Below are 21,625 nucleotides of genomic sequence, written 5' to 3' on the forward strand. Positions count from 1 at the left end.
TGCAAGAATGTTCATTTTGTCTACAAAGTTTAGGAGCTTGAATATGACCTGCCTAGGTCTAGTAACATCTTTCGCAGGGGGGGGTCTGATCCGTTGAAAACGTTCGATTTGGTATGGTAAAAGTGACTGGTCCATATGCAGTAGTTCTGGCAACTTAACAGTCAGTAGAATTTCCAGGTCTGACCCTTTTACAGTTTCCGGGACTCCTACTAGACGTAAATTGTTCCTCCTGCTCCTGTTCTCTAAATCATCAACTTTTTCCGCAAGTATCGTAATTTCGCGTTGTTGTGTGTCCAGAGTTGTTTGAGCTTTTTCCAGGCTGTCCTCCAAATCAGAGATTCGCTGCTCAGCTTCCGTTATCCACTGAGATTGGGTCGTAAGCTGATTTAGGACCTCCTATACCGACTCTTTAAGTCCTTCCAATTTTTGATCCAGCAAGGGTCCCAGAGCAGAGAGAAGTTCTTGAGTTTGGATTTGTAAGGTGGAGGGGCAGTGGAGGGTTCCATATCAGGAGAGGTGGAAGAAGTATCTTTCTTGTTCTCCTTGGGTTTGGCTTTCGCAGCTTTCGGCGGCATGGTAGGATTTGGACTCAAGTATTTTTCCATAGTATTGTAAACAGAATTAGGAAGCCTTGGCGTGATACAGGAAAGTCCAATAATGGCAGTTAGATCGGCATCCCCCACAGAACAGACGTATATAACTATCACATCATGTAGACAGAGTTATTAGGCAGTGGGTAAGATAGTGTTCATCGAGTCCGTCACATAGTATAAAGAGAGGGCAAGGACAAGGCGGAGTGGTCGTTCACCTTTTTATAGTTGGTATACAAATGGCAAGCAAAAAGCACACAAAGCAGTAGTCCACAGAAACAAAAGTAGAGGTCGAGGCCTGTGCGGCAGTAGCAGTATGTGCTATACAAAGCCGTGTGATGTAGGCAGCAGAAGATAGAATATGGCCTGTTGTTGTAGCCACTATGGTATGTCCCTATTTTTTATATCAGCTTGAAGTGGCCTAATACAGCTCCTAGTAGGAAACGTGATGGCCAGAATGGGAGGCTAGGCCTGCTATGTGAGTAGAGCCGTGAAGGGATGACGTTTTGCACAGGTGGGAGAAAAGCACCGCCCAAGAAGCAAGCGGTTGTGTCTTAGATCAACCCCCTTATATCACGGTACTCACTGCGTCTTCTCAGGCAAATGGCGGCGCGCAGTAGTATGCGCAAATGGCCACGTGGTGCAGGCCCGCGTCTGACTGCCGCAGAGAGTTAGACCGCCGGAGCTGGATGTACAGACGCTGATGTGGTTCCGTCCTCCCGTGGCCAGTACTGCCCCCCAAAGAGGCGATCGTCCCACCTAGGCCACACGCCACAAGAGCGCTTGCGAAATTGGTGCAGTACCACGGTCCGGGTCCACGATATAAGTGTGCCGTCTTCCGGGATTGCAAGTGAGGAGAAGCCGGCCGCTGGATGATGGCACTTCACTCCTCAATTATCCAGGGACCAGCCGCTACTGTTTATACCTCGAGGTTGAGGAGATATGGCAGGTAGTAAGCCAAAAACCAGAGCGCTGGTGCCGGAGCTCGTTAAGACGCGGCCATCTTCACAGTCAGGACAGTGAGGTTGTGGAATGCACTGCCGGGTGATGTTGTGATGGCTGATTCAGTTAATGCCTTGAAGAATGGCTTGGATGATTTTTTGGACACACATAATATCAAAGGCTATTGTGATACTAAGCTCTATAGTTAGTATAGGTATGGGTATATAGAATTTTAATTAAAAGTAGGGAGGGGTGTGTGTATGGATGCTGGGTTTTCATTTGGAGGGGTTGAACTTGATGGACTTTGTCTTTTTTCAACCCAATTTAACTATGTAACTAACTAACTATGTAACTATCTTGCGGGTCCGCCCCCCGGAAGTCCCTGAAGGGCAAATTTTAACATTCCATTATAAAGAGCATGGAGGGAAACAATTTTAATGAAACATATTACTTAAAAGGACAGTTATTCAGTACTATTCAAAAGTAGTAGCATTTTAACAGACTGAAAATAATTCATAATAAACTATTCACACTGGGTTTGGATTAATGATTAAAGGAACAGATCCATACAATAGCTAATAAAAAAAATCATTAAGTGCTAAATACAGAGTTTTTTTTTTAAAGAAAGCTTTCCTATAAAGAATAACCTTGTGATGATATCCATTATTAAATGTACAAGAAATTCCAGTACAGAAAATATTAAAAATCAAAAGCTGAGCAACATGATTAAAATATGCTCTACGGTTATCAAGGTGAGCAAGATCAGCTATGTAATTTTCTCACGGTCAGTTATGTAATTTTCTAGGTAAAATCCTATAAAATCCTAATATCCTCCTAAAATAATAACATCCAGGTTCTCAAGATATCAGCCTTAAAAAGATGCATTGCTTCAGCGAACATGACAGGCTGTCTTATGCTACTGCCACCTGCACAGTCTAAAATCTGGATGTTTTGTAGCAGAGATACAGATCCTATACTTGGAAACAGTACTTTTTGCTCTGTGCTGGATGGAAACATTTGATCTCCTAAAATAAGAGATTTTAGTGGACTGTTTTAGTGCTGCCACTTTCACCAAAATGCTACCCCCTATCTGTGTCATGATATTCCATTTCAGACCACTCATGCAACCAGAGCACCTACTTCACAAAACACTACCCCCATATGTAATAGAATGGACTAAGTTTCCTAAGGAGCAGTAACCCATAGCAGCCAGTAAGGTGTTTGCTTTTAATCAGAGGTGACCAGTAAATGCTACCTGCTGACTGATTGCTATGGGTTACTGCTCCTGGGCAAAGAGTGTATTTTATTACATTACAGATGTCCCCAACCTTTGTCACTCATGAGCCACATTCAGAAGTTGGAGAGCAACACAAGCCAAATAAGTGCTGTCATTGGCTACTTGGTAGCCCCTATATGGACTGGCAGCCTACAGGAGGCTTTATTTGGCAATACACCTGGTTTTCATGTAACCAAAATTGCATCCCAGCCTGGAATTCAAAAATACGCACCTGGTTTGAGGCCACTGAGAGCAACATCCTAAGGGTTGGTGAGCAAAATGTTGCTCAAAAGCTACTGGTTGAGGATCACTGCCCTAGGTCAACAATCTTCCCCTTAGCCCTACTGATGAGCATATGTATAAAATTACTTTTAAGAAAAATATCACCAAACAGAATTCTTCCAAAGTTTGAGATACTTAAGTCACTTTAGTTAAACTAAATATTTTGTAAGCTACCTTGGAATGTTATTCCTGTATTAAAATATTTATTTTCAAGTGACACTTGATAATTGTAAAAAATTACATTCAAAATGTAACTTACCAAAGTTATTGTGTTTATGTTGTACAAACAGTGCAAGTGTCACTGAAGATAACACTGATTGGAAAGTGAGGTCAGTAGTGATGTTTGTTTCCTTGCTTTATAGATTGAGACAATACATTCTTAGACATCATAAAGCTTTGCAGAGAATTTCTCCTACCTGTAGGAAGTCCTTTTCCCCTTAATCTGTCACGGATTGCTTGACTGCGATCTGGCTCATCGGTTTTGAGTCCAAGCTGATCAACCTGCGAAAAAAAAAAAAAAATCTTATATGCACTTCGCTTTACTTTGTTAGTGTAGTCTTGTATAAGAATCAAATACTTGCACAATATAAAACACATCATATGATATATTATATAGATGTAGTAAAAACATACCCTAGTGGCCTAGTGGGGGGATGGCAGGGACACCCGCCGCGAGCCACTTCCATCCGGTAAACTAAGGATGTGCGCATCTTCTCTTTATATAGGTGCATGCGCGCTGGCGTGATGACGCCGGCGCGCAATTGTGTGAAATTCAAATGTTTTTAAAGGTGTATTTTGTATTTTCACACTGCCCGTTATAGAAATTTGTTCCTGGTGCTATTTGAGCTTTGTGCTATTCTGTTTGAACCGGTTTGATTCCTGTTGTGACCCCTGCCTGGCTATTTGACTTCTGAATCCTGACCCTTGCCTGAATACTGACTTTGATTCTGCTTAACCCCTCTGATTGACTTCCTGGTTTGACCCTTGCCTGCCTGACTAAGTTTATTCTCTGTCTGCCCCGACCCGGCCTGAGCTGACTACTCTATTGCCTAACGCCTTGTACTACGACCTTCTGCCCAAAGACTTTGCATACCGTTGTGCCCCTTTTGCCTGGTCATAATCTTTCGCCTTGCACCTCTCGTTATAAGACCTGGCGGCATCTGAGTAGCTGAGGGCTCCTCCCGAGGCCAAAGGTGGCTGCTACAGGCGGAAGCACGAGCCAATTGCCTATTGCAACTAATCACAAACACCAAAACATTTCTTTAAAAATTGAAAAGAGACAGGACATGTTTTTTAATCATAACCTATTCATACTGATTGAATGCCTATAATTACCTTTAATATAAAATGGTGCACATGGCCTATTAACTATTTTAATACACATTAACTAACATGCACAACTTCTGTGCTCAGTAGCCACTGTGAGCAGGCAGAGGTGAAGTTTGTGTTGCCACCAACCACTACTGTACTGAAAAGGATTAAAAAAAAAAAGACTGTAAAATTACCTTTCCCCTCCTACTGTGTTGACCTCACAGAGCTCATATTAAAATGTCTGCAATGAGCAATTGTTTTTGTTATGTGTGGTCTTTCGGGCATTTTGTGTTTTCAGCTATAATTTTGTAATGTGTCTTTACCTGTGATTCTGGTACTTCATAGTCAGCACCCCAGTACATGGTCATTCCAAGGGAATAAATGTGCATCTATACGAAAATCATAATATAAAATAATATAAAATAATGATTAATAATATAAGGCAAATTGTGTTTGAGTACTACAACAGCTGTAACATAATTAAAAAAAAAAACAATGTCACTGGGGAAAAAGTGATTTTTGATGAATGTATTCTAAACCCAATTTATGTTCTGATTCTTACCGTATTTTGCCTCTTACTTTTCTCTCAAACAGTGAAATGATGAATAAAATGTTACATTTGCAGGATTTTGTTTTTTTATAACTGGTCACTGATAATATTAAAATAATATATATATATATACACACACACACACACACACACACACACACACACACACACACACACACACACACACACACACACACACACACACACACACACACACACACACACACACACACACACACACACACACACACACACACACACACACACACACACACACACACACACACACACACACAATATAAAATGTATATTTCCCCTTCTAAAACCCCTACAGGATTGTACTGTCAATACATACATTTGTGTCAGCTTAGTTACTATCAAATACAGATTACTGTCTTATTATTACAGTGATAAAGTACATAGAAATATTAATGCTTGTTTGTACAAGGAAATTTTATCCAGAACACTTGGAAACTGAGGTTTTCCGGATAACGGATCTTTCTGTTATTTGGATCTTCATACCTTAAGTCTACAAAATCATGTGAACATTAAATAAACCCAATAGGCTGACTCTGCTTCCAATAAGGATTAGCTATATAGTATCTTAGTTTGGATCAAGTGCAAGGTACTGTTATTACAAAGAAAAGGAAAGATTTAAAAAAAAATTGGATTATTTTATTATAATGGAGTCTATGGGAGAACATTAAATGAATAAAATGTTACATTTGCAGGATTTTGTTTTTTTATATCTGGTCACTGATAATATTAAAATAATAATGTATAATTTATTTAAAGCTGTTTCCTGAACATCTGTAAATTATCAACTAAATCTACCTTACCATACACTATAATAAATTGGGACAATTTTGTCCCCCTCAACGGAAATAGTAATCGCTGCAGGAACAAAATGTTTTAAACAACCCTATATGAGACTGCAATGTTGCAGCAGTTGATCACTGAGAGTTTTTAGGCAAAAACGTGAGTGTGTCTCAAATTGTTGAAGAAGGAGGACATAGGTGGAGGGTGATTTTTGTGCTTGGGAAGGCTACTTAACCCATTCCTTGCCCAGATGATTTGATTTTACCTCTCTGCTTATGTCCTGTAAACACAGGGCATCTCACAAACCCCTTGGATGTTGCTCCCAGTGGCCTTAAAGCAGGTGCTTCTTTTTTGAAATTCAAGGTTTGGAAGCAAGCCTACAAACAGAGGCCTGCCAAACAGAGACTCCTGTAGGCTGTCAGTACATACAGAGGCCAATCAGAGCCCTTATTTGGCAGCCCCAGGAACTGGTTCATGTCTGTGTTGTTTCCAAACTCTTTTTACATTTGTATGTGGCTCATAGTACAAAAAAGTTGGGACCCTGTCATAAAAGAAAAGCACAATTACTGTGTTATACTGTATTAAGTCTATGATAGGTAATGCTCTAGAATGTCATATCTCAGGGAGGTAGGGTAGTAAAAGCTGTTGACACCAATAATAGAAGAGGAGTAGATGGTGGAGCTCTCCCCACTCCTTCCTCTCTCCCTCGTCCACCGCAGCTATCGCGGGATCTCGGTAACTCTCAGCCGAGTACTTGAATGCATCCAACAAAAAATCTGCTGGCAGCGCAGGTAGACATATCCACGGGAGGCGGTAGGATTAATATCAATAAGCGGCTTTATTTAAACATACATAGTGGTACATCAAGAGGGGGAGTGCGAAAAACTAGCGCGTTTCGTGCCCCAAACACTGGGCACTTCCTCAGAGTTCAGTGAAAGTGACGTCAAAATTGAAATAAATACCTTTGAACACACATATTGCATATTAATCAATTTATTGGTATATATCGTGCTATGCAAATTCATATATCTTTAAAATATGTGCAATAGAAGGAAAAAGCATAAAGTCACACTATATATATATATATATATAATTCATTAGTGTTAAGGGAACAAGAGTAAAGGTTATAGCTCGTGATTATTATGTGTAAAATTCATTAAAAGTGACATTAATTCCATAAAAGTGATTCTATAAATTGTAATAATATCATCTTTATAATGTTACTATTAAAAGACTATGCATATAACTCTGTATACATTATGTACATATTGTCAAGTTGTCCCGAAAATGTACTTTTTCAACACGTAAGTATAATACTTCTGCTAAGATGTAACTAGGTTCATCGGGGTATAATAATTAACCAATTGGTTGTTGGAATTAATCAGTAAAATCATTGCTAGTTATTTTTGATGTGATTTTATAAACTTATTATAAATTCATTCACAGGCACATGTATATTTCTCTCTCCAGACTATATAATTCATTTATTATTTATATTGTTTATTGTGGTAATAAGTCTGTTTAATCTATATAATATTTGATGTCACACTCCTTATTTAAACCTTGCGGTATAACTGTTTCCAGTGTGGACATCCATTTGATTTCCCTTTTAGACAATACTTTATCAAAGTCTCCTTTCCTCTTCCCCATTCTCACATTCTCTCTAACCTGGAAAGAGACAAAATTTTCATTAGCTCCATGTTCATCCAATATATGTGCTGCAATGGCTGATGACATGTCCTTCCTATTTACGCAGGCTAGGTGTTCAAGAACACTATCCTTAAGTCTCCTTTTTGTCTTTCCCACATATTGCTTTCCACACCGACACGTGGCAAGATATATAACATTCGAAGTTCGACAGTTGGCGTATGTTTCATTCTTATGTATCTTGCCATTACTTGTACTGCATATTTCCTTAGATATTTTTATGAATTTGCAGCATTTACAAATATTGGCACCACACATATATGTTCCTACTTGTAATGGAATCTACTCCAAGTCTTCAAGATGGCGTCCAAGATGGCGACCGCCTGCCTCACCACATGGCTCCTGCCGGGCACAGGTCTATGACCTCATCTCCTTCCCAGTCCAGGATTGGTCGTCGGCGACGGAATGGACGCCGGCGTCAAAATCGGGCGCCGGCGTCAAGACGTCAGCGTGGGGACGCTGGCGTCTGCGTCTGACGCAAGCGCGTCAAAATTTGGCGCCAACCCAGGGACTACTTAAACTCACTTCCCCTTCCAGTCCTTGCCCAACTATAGGTTCCTGCTACAGTGTTCCTGGGTGTTATTATCTATTTTGATTCTTGTGTACCGATTCCTGCCTGTTCTTCGATTTTGCTTGTCTTCTGCCTGGTCTGACCTTTTGCCTGTATTTTGACGATTCTTTGGATAAACCCTTTTGTACCTCGAACCTGGTCTGGTCTCCTCTTTGGTCTACACTATTACTGTGCCTTCGGGCCCGTTACAGTATAGTTGGGCCATGGACCCTTCGGAGGAGACTCCAGCTCCACCTGATGTCGGTGGTGCTATCCGCGGTTTGGCTTCCTGCATGCAGTCATACGAAGCCCAGCAGACACACTTCGGTCAGGCTCTTGAAGCTATCCTGGACAAGTTGTCGGCGTTGTCCCCTGTGGCCCCGGTCCCTGTGGCCATTCCTGCAAGCCCACTTCAGCCTTCGGAACCTCGCATTCCTGCGCCTCCCCTCTACAGCGGCGATCCTGTTGCATGCAGAGGTTTCATCAACCAGTGCGAGATCCAGTTCGCCCTGCTGCCAGGTCAGTTTGTATCTGAACAAGCTAAAGTGGGGTACATGATTACTCGCCTACAGGGGAAGGCTTTGGAGTGGGCATCACCTTTGTGGGAAAAGAGGGATCCTTTGATTGAAGATGCCAGTGCCTTCATCCGTGAACTTCGGGTTGTCTTTGATGCCCCTGGCCGAGCTACGGCATCCTCTGCTCGCCTGTTCCAGATCCAGCAAGGCACTCGCTCTGTTCCGGAGTACGCCATTGAGTTCCGCACCCTAGTGGCGGAGACCACCTGGAACAATGATGGGTACCATGCCGCCTTTTACAACGGCCTAGCCATGCGGATCAAAAACGATTTGGTCTCCCGGGAAATTCCTTCTCGGTGGGAGGATCTGGTGGCGTTGGCCATAAAGGTTGACACCCGACAGAGGGAATTTCAACTCGAGCTCGACAGAGAGCGTTCGAAGAAGTATCCCCGGTTCCAATCCACCCTGGCTCCTCGCTTTCAGAGACCCCTACTCTTCAATCCGGCTTCTGCTTTCCCCTCTCCTACTCCTGCGGCTTCTGCTTCCTCTGCTCCATCTACTGAGGAACCCATGCAGATCGGACGGGCTCGTCTTTCCGAACAGGAGAAGCTACGGAGAAGGGCTGCCGGCCTATGCCTGTATTGTGGGGGCAAATCACACTTCGCCCATGAGTGTCCTGTGAAGCCGGGAAATGCCAGCACCTAGGTAGGTTTGGGGAGACCTATCTGGGTGGTGTTTGTCATTCTCCCCAACCCTCTATTCAACGCTTCCTTCTTCCGGCACAGATCCAATTCGGTTCCCAGAAGATCCCAGTGCAAGCTTTCCTGGACTCTGGTGCTGCTGGAAATTTCTTGGACAGAGTTTTTGCTGCTCGCTATGCGGTTCCTCTACAACCTTTGGCTTCTCCTCTGCGAGTCTTGGCTATTGATGACCGCCCTCTGTCTTCGGCCATTATTTCTCAAACCACCGTCGAACTTTCTCTTAGAGTGGGCACCATGCATCTGGAGAGATTGGCCTTTCTAATCATCGACTGCCCTTCAACTCCACTTGTTTTGGGGCTCCCCTGGTTGTGTACCCATAATCCAGTCATTGACTGGACCTCCGCTCAAGTCTCCCGCTGGAGCCCCTATTGCCAACAGAACTGTTTGCCTGCTGTGCCCCTTATCAAAGTTTCTTCTATTTCTCCCAAGTTGACCCTTCCGTCCATCTATCAAGATTTTGCTGACGTCTTCAATAAGGGCTCTGCAGAGATTCTTCCTCCTCATCGACCCTATGACTGTCCAGTCGAACTTCTTCCTGGTTCCATGCCTCCCCGGGGTCGCACCTATCCTCTTTCCCCCTCTGAGACGGCTGCCATGAAGACCTACATTCAGGAAAATCTCCAAAGAGGCTTCATCCGCCCTTCTTCCTCCCCTGCTGGTGCTGGATTTTTCTTTGTCGAAAAGAAGGACGGAGGTCTGCGACCATGCATCGACTATAGGGGGTTAAACAAAATCACCATTAAAAACCGTTACCCTCTCCCCCTAATCTCCGAACTCTTCGATCAGTTAAGAGGGGCCAAGATCTTCACCAAGCTGGATCTTCGGGGTGCCTATAACCTCATTAGAGTTCGTGAAGGGGACGAATGGAAGACCGCCTTCAATACCCGAGATGGGCATTATGAATATCTAGTCATGCCATTTGGACTATGTAACGCCCCCGCGGTCTTCCAAGAGTTCGTGAATGATATATTCAGAGACCTGTTGGGGCAAAGTGTTGTTGTCTATCTGGATGACATTCTTGTCTTTTCCAAAAATCTCCACGAGCATCGCTCCCAAGTGAAGGAAGTTCTTCTTCGTCTAAGAAAGAATAATCTCTTCGCTAAATTGGAAAAGTGTTCGTTTGAAGTGTCCTCCATCCCTTTTCTTGGGTACATCATCTCCCAGCAGGGTTTCAAGATGGATCCAGCCAAGGTTTCAGCAATTCTTGATTGGCCCCTCCCCACAAGTGTCAAGGCTATCCAGAGATTTATTGGCTTTGCCAACTATTACAGACAATTTATTAAAGGTTTCTCTTCCAAAATCTCTCCTATCCTGGCCCTCATCCGCAAAGGGGGTAAGCCACAACACTGGCCTCCTCCAGCCCTGGAAGCCTTTGAATCCCTGAAAACTGCCTTTTCTTCTGCACCTATTCTCAGACACCCTGATCTTCTTCTTCCCTTCTTCCTCGAAGTCGACGCCTCAGATGTGGGAGCTGGAGCTGTCTTGTCACAGAGATCTTCCTTGGATGGGAAATTGCATCCCTGTGCATTCTTCTCTAAGAAGTTTTCCTCCTCCGAGCAGAACTACGATGTGGGGAATCGTGAGTTATTGGCAGTGAAACTCGCCCTGGAGGAGTGGAGACATTTACTGGAAGGATCCTCCATTCCCGTGACCATCTTTACAGACCATAAGAACCTCGAATTTATCCAGTCCCTCAAACGTTTGAATCCTCGACAAGCCAGATGGTCACTATTCTTCTCCCGTTTTAACTTCGTCATCACCTTTCGTCCTGGCTCTAGAAATAGAAAGGCCGATGCTTTGTCTAGAAGTTTTATCCCTGAAGTTCCCTGTTCCGAAGATCCTGAACCCATTGTGCCTTCCTCCAAGATCGTAGCTGCCCTATTTCCCTCCTTGGCCTCGCAAATCCTTTCAGCTCAAGCTTCTGCTCCGGACAATATTCCTCTAGGGGTTGCCTTTGTTCCTCCTGATTGTCGCCAGTCTATTCTATCCCAGGCTCACAGTTCTAAACAGGCTGGTCATCCCGGAGTAGAGAAGACTACCGAACTCCTTTCTCGCCTGGTGTGGTGGCCATCCATGAAGAAAGACGTCAAAGACTTTGTTTCTTCTTGTACCATCTGTGCCATTTCCAAGTCTGGACATTCTCCCCCTAAAGGACTCCTTCTTCCATTACCTATTCCATCTCGTCCTTGGACTCATCTTGCCATGGATTTTATTGTGGAACTGCCTGTCTCCTCCGGTCACACTGTCATCTGGGTTGTCGTTGACAGGTTTAGCAAGATGGCTCATTTCATTCCCCTCCACAAACTTCCCTCTGCCCCTGAACTTTCCAAGCTTTTCATCCATCATATTTTTCGTCTCCATGGGTTTCCTGCCGAGATCGTCTCTGACCGTGGCTCACAATTCGTCTCTAGGTTTTGGAGATCCTTATGCAAAGCTCTCAACATTTCTTTACAATTTTCTTCTGCCTATCACCCGCAATCCAATGGAGCTGCTGAGAGAGTGAACCAGGCGTTGGAACAATTTCTTCGCTGCCATGTTTCCCTGTGCCAAGACGATTGGTCGGATCTCCTTCCCTGGGCTGAGTTCGCCCATAACAACGCCTTGCATTCTTCATCACATCAGTCCCCTTTCTTCTGTGTCTACGGTCAGAATCCATTGGCGTTTCCCCAGGATCTTCTCCTCACCAATGTTCCTGCCGCCAACGACCAGGCTGCCCACATGATGGCGATTTGGGCTGCTGTTGCCTCTAATCTACAGAAGAGCTCTCTGATCCAAAAGAGGTTTGCCGACAAGAAGAGGATTCCTGCTCCGCCCTATGCTCCTGGTGATAAGGTCTGGCTTTCCACCCGTAACATCCGCCTGAAGATTCCTACCCCAAAGCTTGGTCCCAGATTCATCGGTCCCTATCCTGTCATTGAAATCATCAATCCGGTGGCGGTTCGTCTTCAACTCCCCCCAGAGATGCGGATCCCGAATGTCTTCCATGTCTCTCTCCTTAAGCCTGCTGTGTCTCTTTCTTCTTCTTCTTCTCCCCCAGCTCCAGTCCTGGTTGACAATCACCAGGAATTCGAAGTGAAGAGGATTTTGGACTCTCGTCTTTCCAGGGGCACTCTTCAATATCTCATCGAGTGGAAGGGGTTCGGTCCCGAAGAGTGCTCCTGGGTCAAGAGCTCAGATGTCCATGCGCCCATCTTGGTTCGTAGATTCCATAAATTATTCCCTCTCTCCCCTAGACTCGGTGGTCCTGAGGCCCCCCCTAAGGAGGGGGGTACTGTAATGGAATCTACTCCAAGTCTTCAAGATGGCGTCCAAGATGGCGACCGCCTGCCTCACCACATGGCTCCTGCCGGGCACAGGTCTATGACCTCATCTCCTTCCCAGTCCAGGATTGGTCGTCGGCGACGGAATGGACGCCGGCGTCAAAATCGGGCGCCGGCGTCAAGACGTCAGCGTGGGGACGCTGGCGTCTGCGTCTGACGCAAGCGCGTCAAAATTTGGCGCCAACCCAGGGACTACTTAAACTCACTTCCCCTTCCAGTCCTTGCCCAACTATAGGTTCCTGCTACAGTGTTCCTGGGTGTTATTATCTATTTTGATTCTTGTGTACCGATTCCTGCCTGTTCTTCGATTTTGCTTGTCTTCTGCCTGGTCTGACCTTTTGCCTGTATTTTGACGATTCTTTGGATAAACCCTTTTGTACCTCGAACCTGGTCTGGTCTCCTCTTTGGTCTACACTATTACTGTGCCTTCGGGCCCGTTACACTACTGTATGTAACCAATTTTTATTCTCATTCATTCTTTCAGGTAACATACTTGGTCATAACTTATCCCTCAAATTATAGCCTCGTCTATACGTGAATTGTGGTCTCCTCAATTCCAATTGATAGAGTAATGGGTCCGACTTCAATACTTGCCAGTGTCTGTTAATTATATGTTGTATTTTTCTTGCCTCAAGGTTATAAGTTGAAATAAACCTCATTCTTTTTGTTTTTTGTGTCCCTCGTTGATTCCTCAATATGTTATTGTCTTTATATGTTTTAAGTAAGTCATTCCTATTACTTAATACGGCCCTGTCATATGCTTTCCCAACCAAATTAAAGAGTCTGTTACAATACGGTAGAGAAATGGGGATCCTAAATGACAATGAGGTCAATTATATTTGGGTTGAATGCCCCAGGATCCCTATTTTTCATACCTTTCCCAAGATACATAAGGATCCTGTACAACCTAAAGGTAGGCCAATAGTGGCCGGAATAGGCTCCCTGAATGAGAGACTAAGTGAATATATAGATAAACTTATACAACCTATGGTAATACAAATGGCATCCTATCTTAGAGACAGTGGGGACATTATCAATAAGATCAGTGATATGGAATGGAGACAGGACTACTTATGGGTGACTATGGATGTGACAGTGTTGTATTCCTCCATAAGACATAATGATGGTCTGCAAGCAGTACACTATTGGCTGAGAGAAATAGATATGTATGCACCGGAACAAAACCAATTTATTATACAAGCTATTGACTACTTGCTGGGCCATAATTATTTCATGTTTGGAAATGACTATTACTTACAGAAGTGTGGGACAGCTATGGGGGCTTGATTTGCGCCCTCATATGCCAATCTTTTTATGGGTTGGTTAGAAAAGATGTACATCTTTAAAGAAGATACAATATATCTAAATGACATCAAGAGATATTATCATTATATTGACGATCTCATATTGATATGGGAGGGTACTGAAATACAACTACAACAGTTTGTTGATTATTGTAATGATAATGGGAAGAACATCTTTTTCACACATAAATTTAACCCTTCCACAATTGAGTTTTTGGATATCCAATTCTCCTCCCAGAATGATGAGATACACACAGATATATATAGGAAAAGCATTAGCAGAAATGCCCTGTTGCAGCGACGGAGCTGTCACCCTGAGCCTCTGCTGGAGAACATACCAGTAGGGCAGTTCATCAGGCTACGGAGAAGCTGCTCGACTTGGGATGCTTTCCAGCAGAGAGCTATGGAACTATGGGATAGACTACTTGATAGAGGGTATGATACGATCTCAATAAAAAAAAGCATATGACAGGGCCGTATTAAGTAATAGGAATGACTTACTTAAAACATATAAAGACAATAACATATTGAGGAATGAACGAGGGACACAAAAAACAAAAAGAATGAGGTTTATTTCAACTTATAACCTTGAGGCAAGAAAAATACAACATATAATTAACAGACACTGGCAAGTATTGAAGTCGGACCCGTTACTCTCTCAATTGGAATTGAGGAGACCACAATTCACGTATAGACGAGGCTATAATTTGAGGGATAAGTTATGACCAAGTATGTTACCTGAAAGAATGAATGAGAATAGAAATTGGTTACATACAGTAGGAACATATATGTGTGGTGCCAATATTTGTAAATGCTGCAAATTCATAAAAATATCTAAGGAAATATGCAGTACAAGTAATGGCAAGATACATAAGAATGAAACATACGCCAACTGTCGAACTACGAATGTTATATATCTTGCCACGTGTCGGTGTGGAAAGCAATATGTGGGCAAGACAAAAAGGAGACTTAAGGATAGAGTTCTTGAACACCTAGCCTGCGTAAATAGGAAGGACATGTCATCAGCCATTGCAGCACATATATTGGATGAACATGGACCTAATGAAAATTTTGTCTCTTTCCAGGTTAGAGAGAATATGAGAATGGGGAAGAGGAAAGGAGACTTTGATTAAGTATTGTCTAAAAGGGAAATCAAATGGATGTCCACACTGGAAACAGTTATACCGCAAGGTTTAAATAAGGAGTGTGACATCAAATATTATATAGATTAAACAGACTTATTACCACAATAAACAATATAAATAATAAATAAATTATATAGTCTGGAGAGAGAAATATACATGTGCCTGTGAATAAATTTATAATAAGTTTATAAAATCACATCAAAAATAACTAGCAATGATTTTACTGATTAATTCCAACAACCAATTGGTTAATTATTATACCCCGATGAACCTAGTTACATCTTAGCAGAAGTATTATACTTACGTGTTGAAAAAGTACATTTTCGGGACAACTTGACAATATGTACATAATGTATACAGAGTTATATGCTTAGTCTTTTAATAGTAGCATTATAAAGATGATATTATTACAATTTATAGAATCACTTTTATGGAATTAATGTAACTTTTAATTAATTAACTGTCACTTTTAATGAATTTTACACATAATAATCACGAGCTATAACCTTTACTCTTGTTCCCTTAACACTAATGAATTATATATATATATATAGTGTGACTTTATGCTTTTTCCTTCTATTGCACATATTTTAAAGATACATGAATTTGCATAGCACGATATATACCAATCAATTGATTAATATGCAACACGTGTGTTCAAAGCTATTTGTTTGAATTTTGACGTCACTTTCACTGAACTCAGTGCCCATTGTTTGGGGCACGAAACGCGTTAGTTCTTCGCACTCCCACTCTTGATGTACCACTATGTATGTTTAAATAAAGCCGCTTATTGATATTAATCCTACCGCCTCCCGTGGATATGTCTACCTGCGCTGCCAGCGGATTTTTTACCAAGACATTTATTTTCCTCTCACTAGTGGCAAGATGGGTATGTGTAGTGCTTATTCCTACTGCATAATAGAAAACAGTGAATCTAATTATCTGCTGTGCAAGGACCAGACATGGAGTAGCTTCAATGGGGCTGCAGGATGAACCCTGGAAGTAGATGAAGTTTAGGGTTTGGTTAGGATCTAGTGCACACAGAGTAAGGGGTAAAGGCACATCATCTCCCCCACTACTTAAAGAGATACTGACACCAGAAAATGAACCTTTTTTACCTCTACCATAAAATTGACTTTGCATGCTTCTTATAATTTTGCTATAAAGTATTTGCCCAATGCTTTTACATTATTGACAGCCCAAGCTCATCATATAGTGAGAGACATTGACTGTGGAACAACAAGCACATAATAAACAGGAGACGGCTATGCACAGGCACAGAACACACAATAAGAGACAGTAGTTAATGAATAGGGGAGGTGCATTTGACACTTGACACTTTTTTCAGGATGCACCCCCCTATTCTGCTTTCCCGTGTATTTATCCTTTTGCTCTCTTACTAGAGTCTTATCTACAGGTGCTATATTCCTAATTTTTAATTTGTCTCTCTCTCTCTTTTTATACTGTTTTCCACCATTAACTATACATTCTATTTTTTTCCCCCTTTCCTCGTTTCTTCTCATTTACCCAATCCATCTTCACTTCTATCAATTTACCGGTTCCTTTGCAGTTTTTACTTTTAACCTTGTATTGTGGCCCCCTCCACATTTCTGTGCACTTAATTCATGTTTCCCTAACTTGATACTAGGGTTGCCATCTTTTCTGCTGCTGGAAAATGGGCAAGACAGATGGTGTCGGAGGCTGGTGATGTTGGAGGTGGGGCGGTGATGTCGGGGGCGGGACTGATGACTCATGTCATTATTTTCAATGTCCTGTCCAGATTTCCTAATTTGGAAATCCGGGCAGGAAGGTTTCATTCAGACAGCCCTACCAAATACTGGGCTGTCTGGGTGAAATCTGGACAGGTGGCAAACCATACTTGATACACATGCTCTACTATTATTTAATGTTTCCAGGCTGGTGGCAAAAGGGGCAGAAGGGGATTAAAGCAAAGGAGTAAAGAAAAAAAGGTACCTGGGTGTTGGCCCTGATGCACATAAACCACTAACAGGAACAGTTAATCATAGCAGCATACAAGGACTAAACTTCAGCTTTTTTTCCCTCAAAGTGCATTTCCTGGTCCTGCCACTAGGGGATTGGCTAGGCTGCCGGAAGCTTCAAATTTCTTTCACCAGCCTAGCCAATCCTCTTGAGGCTTTACCAGGACTTGCATCCTGAGGGGGGAAAAAAGACGTGAAGCTCTTTTTTGTATTTTTTTCTTCTTTATTATCAGCAAGATTTGGGAAAGCTTAGCCTTCCCTAGCCTTAATTAAAAGCCTCATTGCACCCCCACCTAATGGTTTTAAAAAATAGTGGTGAATACAACTTTCCCTTGTTTGTTATAGTTTATACAGGAGCAGTGACCAGCTCCAGTCAGGTGATCCCACTGCTGTCTAATAAAAGGGCAGCCAAGTTTGGGAGTTTTACTTTGAAAGCAGCTAGTAAGTTGCAGGTAAAACTTAGTCCCTTTGTAAAATGTATAACGAAGCAATAGAATTCTCATTGAATCAGATAAAATTGAGCATAGGACTGGCCAGATATAGGATGACCGACGTAGTTGGCCAGCTTAAATATATTGCAATATATGGACAAACAATCCCTGTTTTGTTTAAAGGGTAAGGCATTTTTCAGTAGCAGTATGCACAAAATGTCTCTGTCTTAAATATATTGATAATGGGTTGAGTGCAGAGGACTCTTGTACAGGTATGAGACCTGTTATCCAGAATGCTCGGGACCCGGGGTTTTCCAGATAACGGATATTTCTGTAATTTGGATCTTCATGCCTTTAGTCTGCTATAAATCATTTAAACATTAAATAAACCCAATAGCCTGGTTTTGGTTCCAATAAGGGATAATTATATCTGAGTTTGGCTCAAGTACAAGCTTCAGTTTTATTATAACAGAGAAAAAGGATATCATTTTTAAAAATTTGGATTATTTGGATAAAATGTTGTCTATGGGAGACATTCCGTAATTCAGAGCTTTCTGGATATCGGGTTTCCAGATAAGGGATCCTATACCTGTATTTGTCTATATGTATTTTGTGGTCACAACCTCATTGCACCCCCGCCTAATGGTTTTAAAAAATAGTGGTCAGCACAACTTTCCCTTGTTTGTTAATTAAAATCCGACCATAAGGGTAGTCTAGACATTTCATATTGATTGGATTGATCTGATCATGCTACTATCTTATGGTATCTTAGTGAAGACATACAGCTTTTGTGTTTTGATCCATAAAAATAATCCCTTTTGCATAGTTTAATAGAATATTTAACAATTAATATACAGGTATGGGACCTGTTATCCAGAATGCTCGGCACCTGGGGTTTTACTGATAAAGGATCTTTCTGTAATTTCTGTAATTTGGATCTTTATACCTTAAGTCTACTAGAAAATCATGTAAACATTAAATGAATCCAATAGGCTGGTTTGTAACAATTTTGATTATCTGGATACAATGGAGTATTTCTGTAATTCTGAGCTTTCTGGATAATGGGTTTCCAGACAATGGATCCCATACCTGTACCTTTATATGCTGAGCAATGGGGCCTTTTTTTTATCCCATAACTTATTTTGTGGCTGACACAATCCACTCCAAGCAACCAAAATAAATAAAAAGACCACTAGTAAGAAATTAGAATGGGAAAATGTAACATTGCCCATAAAATATTCTACCGATAACAAGAAAATTATTATTTATTTATATAGTGCTGACATATTCCACACCACTTTACAGATATTGGGACATATTCAATTAAATGAGAACAAACTTATTGAGTTCTCAATTTTACGATTGATTTCAATGAAGTTTTCATTTCATAAACTGAAATCTCATAAACGGACTATGGCTTTGGTGCCATGTTACAATCTTTCGCTCCATCACAGTAACTTTCTGAAATGTTTTTTGAAGTATGGGTGTTTCTGGAGGAACCAAACACAAACACAGGGTTCACAATGTGAACACAGGGTGAGGATTTTTTTGCTGTGATGGTAATTGAAATAATAATATTATTCAATATTTTTCTCTAAATAGAACTTTAAAATCACTGACTGATACAAATCGACTGAAATACTGATCATGCAGAGTAGAGTGTGTTAATAAATTATGTGCAACATTTTATTTCCTTAGAAAGTAATTGGTTAAAATAGGTTAAAATTCCAAGCAGATGAGTAGATTTGATGTTTTCGTTTGTGCTGGCTAATGAAAAGACCAACCTGACCTTACTCAATTTTGAGATCTGAAAACAACTTTGCCCTAGCTAACAGATTTACCTCTGGGTGTTTTCTTTTTAACTGTTCCCCCACATGAACGTCTGTCCACTGTGATTCCCTAGCCTTGTGTAAACGTTGAAAGGTATCAGTACTGAGATTTAACTGGCCCTTGCATTATTTACCCTCAGACAGTAAACTCCTGCATTGTTCACACCTGTAATCCCCCTGCATTGTTCATACACATAACATCTCTAGTTTTCCCACTCCTAAAACCCTGTACTTTTCATACCTCAAACCCAGTCTGAAATGGCCCACATTGTTCACCTGTTCACATCCCAGACAAACTGCTAGAGAAGCAACAGCATTGTTTCACTGTATGCAGCACAGAATGAACTGTTCATCTGAGAGTCCTGAACCAGTTCCCCTGTATTCTGCCTTCCCTATAATCCCTGTATGCGCCATACTCTGGCTGCTCTATGTTCCCTGTGTGTTCCATACACTGCCAGCCATATGCTCCCTGTGTATGCCATACTCTGCCTGCCCTATCCCCACATATGTGCCATACTCTGCCTGCCCTATGCCCCCTATGTGTGCCATACTCTGCCTGCCCTATGACCCCTATGTGTGTCATAATCTGGCTGCCCTATGCTCCCTGTGTGTGCCATACTCTGCCTGCTCTATGCTCTGTGTGTGTGTCATACTCTGGCTGCCCTACGCTCCCTGTGTGTGCCATACTCTGCCTTCCCTATGCTACCTATGTGTGCCATACTCTGCCTGCCCTATGCCCCCTATGTGTGCCATAATCTGCTTGCCATATGCTCTCTGTGTGTGTCATACTCTGCATGCCGTATGCTTCCTGGGTGTGCCATACTCTGCTTGCCCTGCTCTGCACCCTCTGCGACATGAGCCTGGTAGGGGTTGTTCTGGGGGTTTGTTAGCATTTGGAAATTGTTGTTAGGGGTCTTTTAGGTGTTTGTTCATGTATATAGATTTAAGGGTATCTTTATGGTACATTTAAGGGTATGACTTACATTTTTCCACATATGAGTGATGAGTGATATCCCTACAATGAACACCAGCCATTTGGGTTTTTTTTGGTGTGTTACCACCATTAATGTGGACATGGTCTTAGTTCTTGAGATGTGGGTGTGGTTTGAATGGGTGTGGTTTGAATAGGTGTGGTTAAAAGGGGAGTGGCCAGCACTGGCTTCCATTATCGGCCCTTCACCACATAGGCCAGAAAAATTCTGGCCCTTGATACCACAGAAGTTGGACAGCACTGAACTAATGATTAAACATGTAACAGTTTTGAAACCTAGCAACTTGCGATACTGAGTGATTACTGGGAAACATAAGAGGGGAAAATTAAACTAATTCATTTTTAATTTTTAGAATTAGAATGTACATGATAAATAATAAGTTAAAGCTCGTAAAATCAGATTTAACATTTCATTGCATTACCAAATGACAACTCCACATGCAATGTAACAGATAATACAACAGTTTCATGGTATTAATAAATCAACTTACTTTTTCAATATCTGAAAGTGATGATATTGACTTGGCCTGGAGAACCTCAGGAGCTGTAAAGACTCGCAGATCCTGGTTTGAGACATTTTCATCTGTAAACGACACACTTCCAGAGGGCAGCAACAGAAGAGACCAAGGAGAGATAATAAAACCAAGAGCGGCAGGATCAGCTAGAGTAGAAGAAAGTGTTTGTTAGCACTGGATAGCCTTATTTTTAGTCATACTCTTTACTGAAATAGCATGTCTTTATTCTGAAGTTAGCAAAATTAATATATTCATAATATTCAGTAACAGAAATCTTTATAAACTGCAACAGTGGTTATTAACTGCAGTGATTAACCCTTGCCAGGGCTTGATTTCCAGCCACGGCACCCCCCAAAGCCTTGCGGTCCTAGCACCCACTAATCGCTCGCATCGCCCCTGCACGCGTGCAAGCACGGCCTTGCGCATATCAATGGGGAACATTGTGTTCCCAATGTGGCTGGGTGGCATGCCTCGCCACAACTCTGGGCCTGACCCCTGCACAAGCAGAAACAGTGAGTGGCTTCAGGGGCCTATCCTGAATTCAAGGTTGAGACTTGGGAAGAATGCCTTTGGAAACCCAAGGTCAACTAGGATCTTATTTGGGTCAACATGTTTACTGTAAACTGCTTTTAAATGAATATTACTTTTACTGTCTGCAGTATTAAACTATTCCTAAAATGCTTATACAGCGATGTTTTCATACATCTGCATGAGCATGGGCATTTTTTAGTAGAACATACTTTAAATTAAAGGAAACCTATACAACCTTGCTATGGGCACTGTTGTT

General features: G+C 41.9%; 1 pseudogene; it reads right to left on the reverse strand.

The window, feature by feature from the left end:
* Positions 1-21,306, reverse strand: part of LOC108704104 — a 156,892-nt pseudogene extending 135,586 nt beyond the window's left edge.
* Positions 21,307-21,625: the final 319 nt, after the last annotated feature.

Source organism: Xenopus laevis, chromosome 1S (assembly GCF_017654675.1).
Source record: "Xenopus laevis strain J_2021 chromosome 1S, Xenopus_laevis_v10.1, whole genome shotgun sequence".
Lineage (NCBI taxonomy): Eukaryota > Metazoa > Chordata > Amphibia > Anura > Pipidae > Xenopus > Xenopus laevis.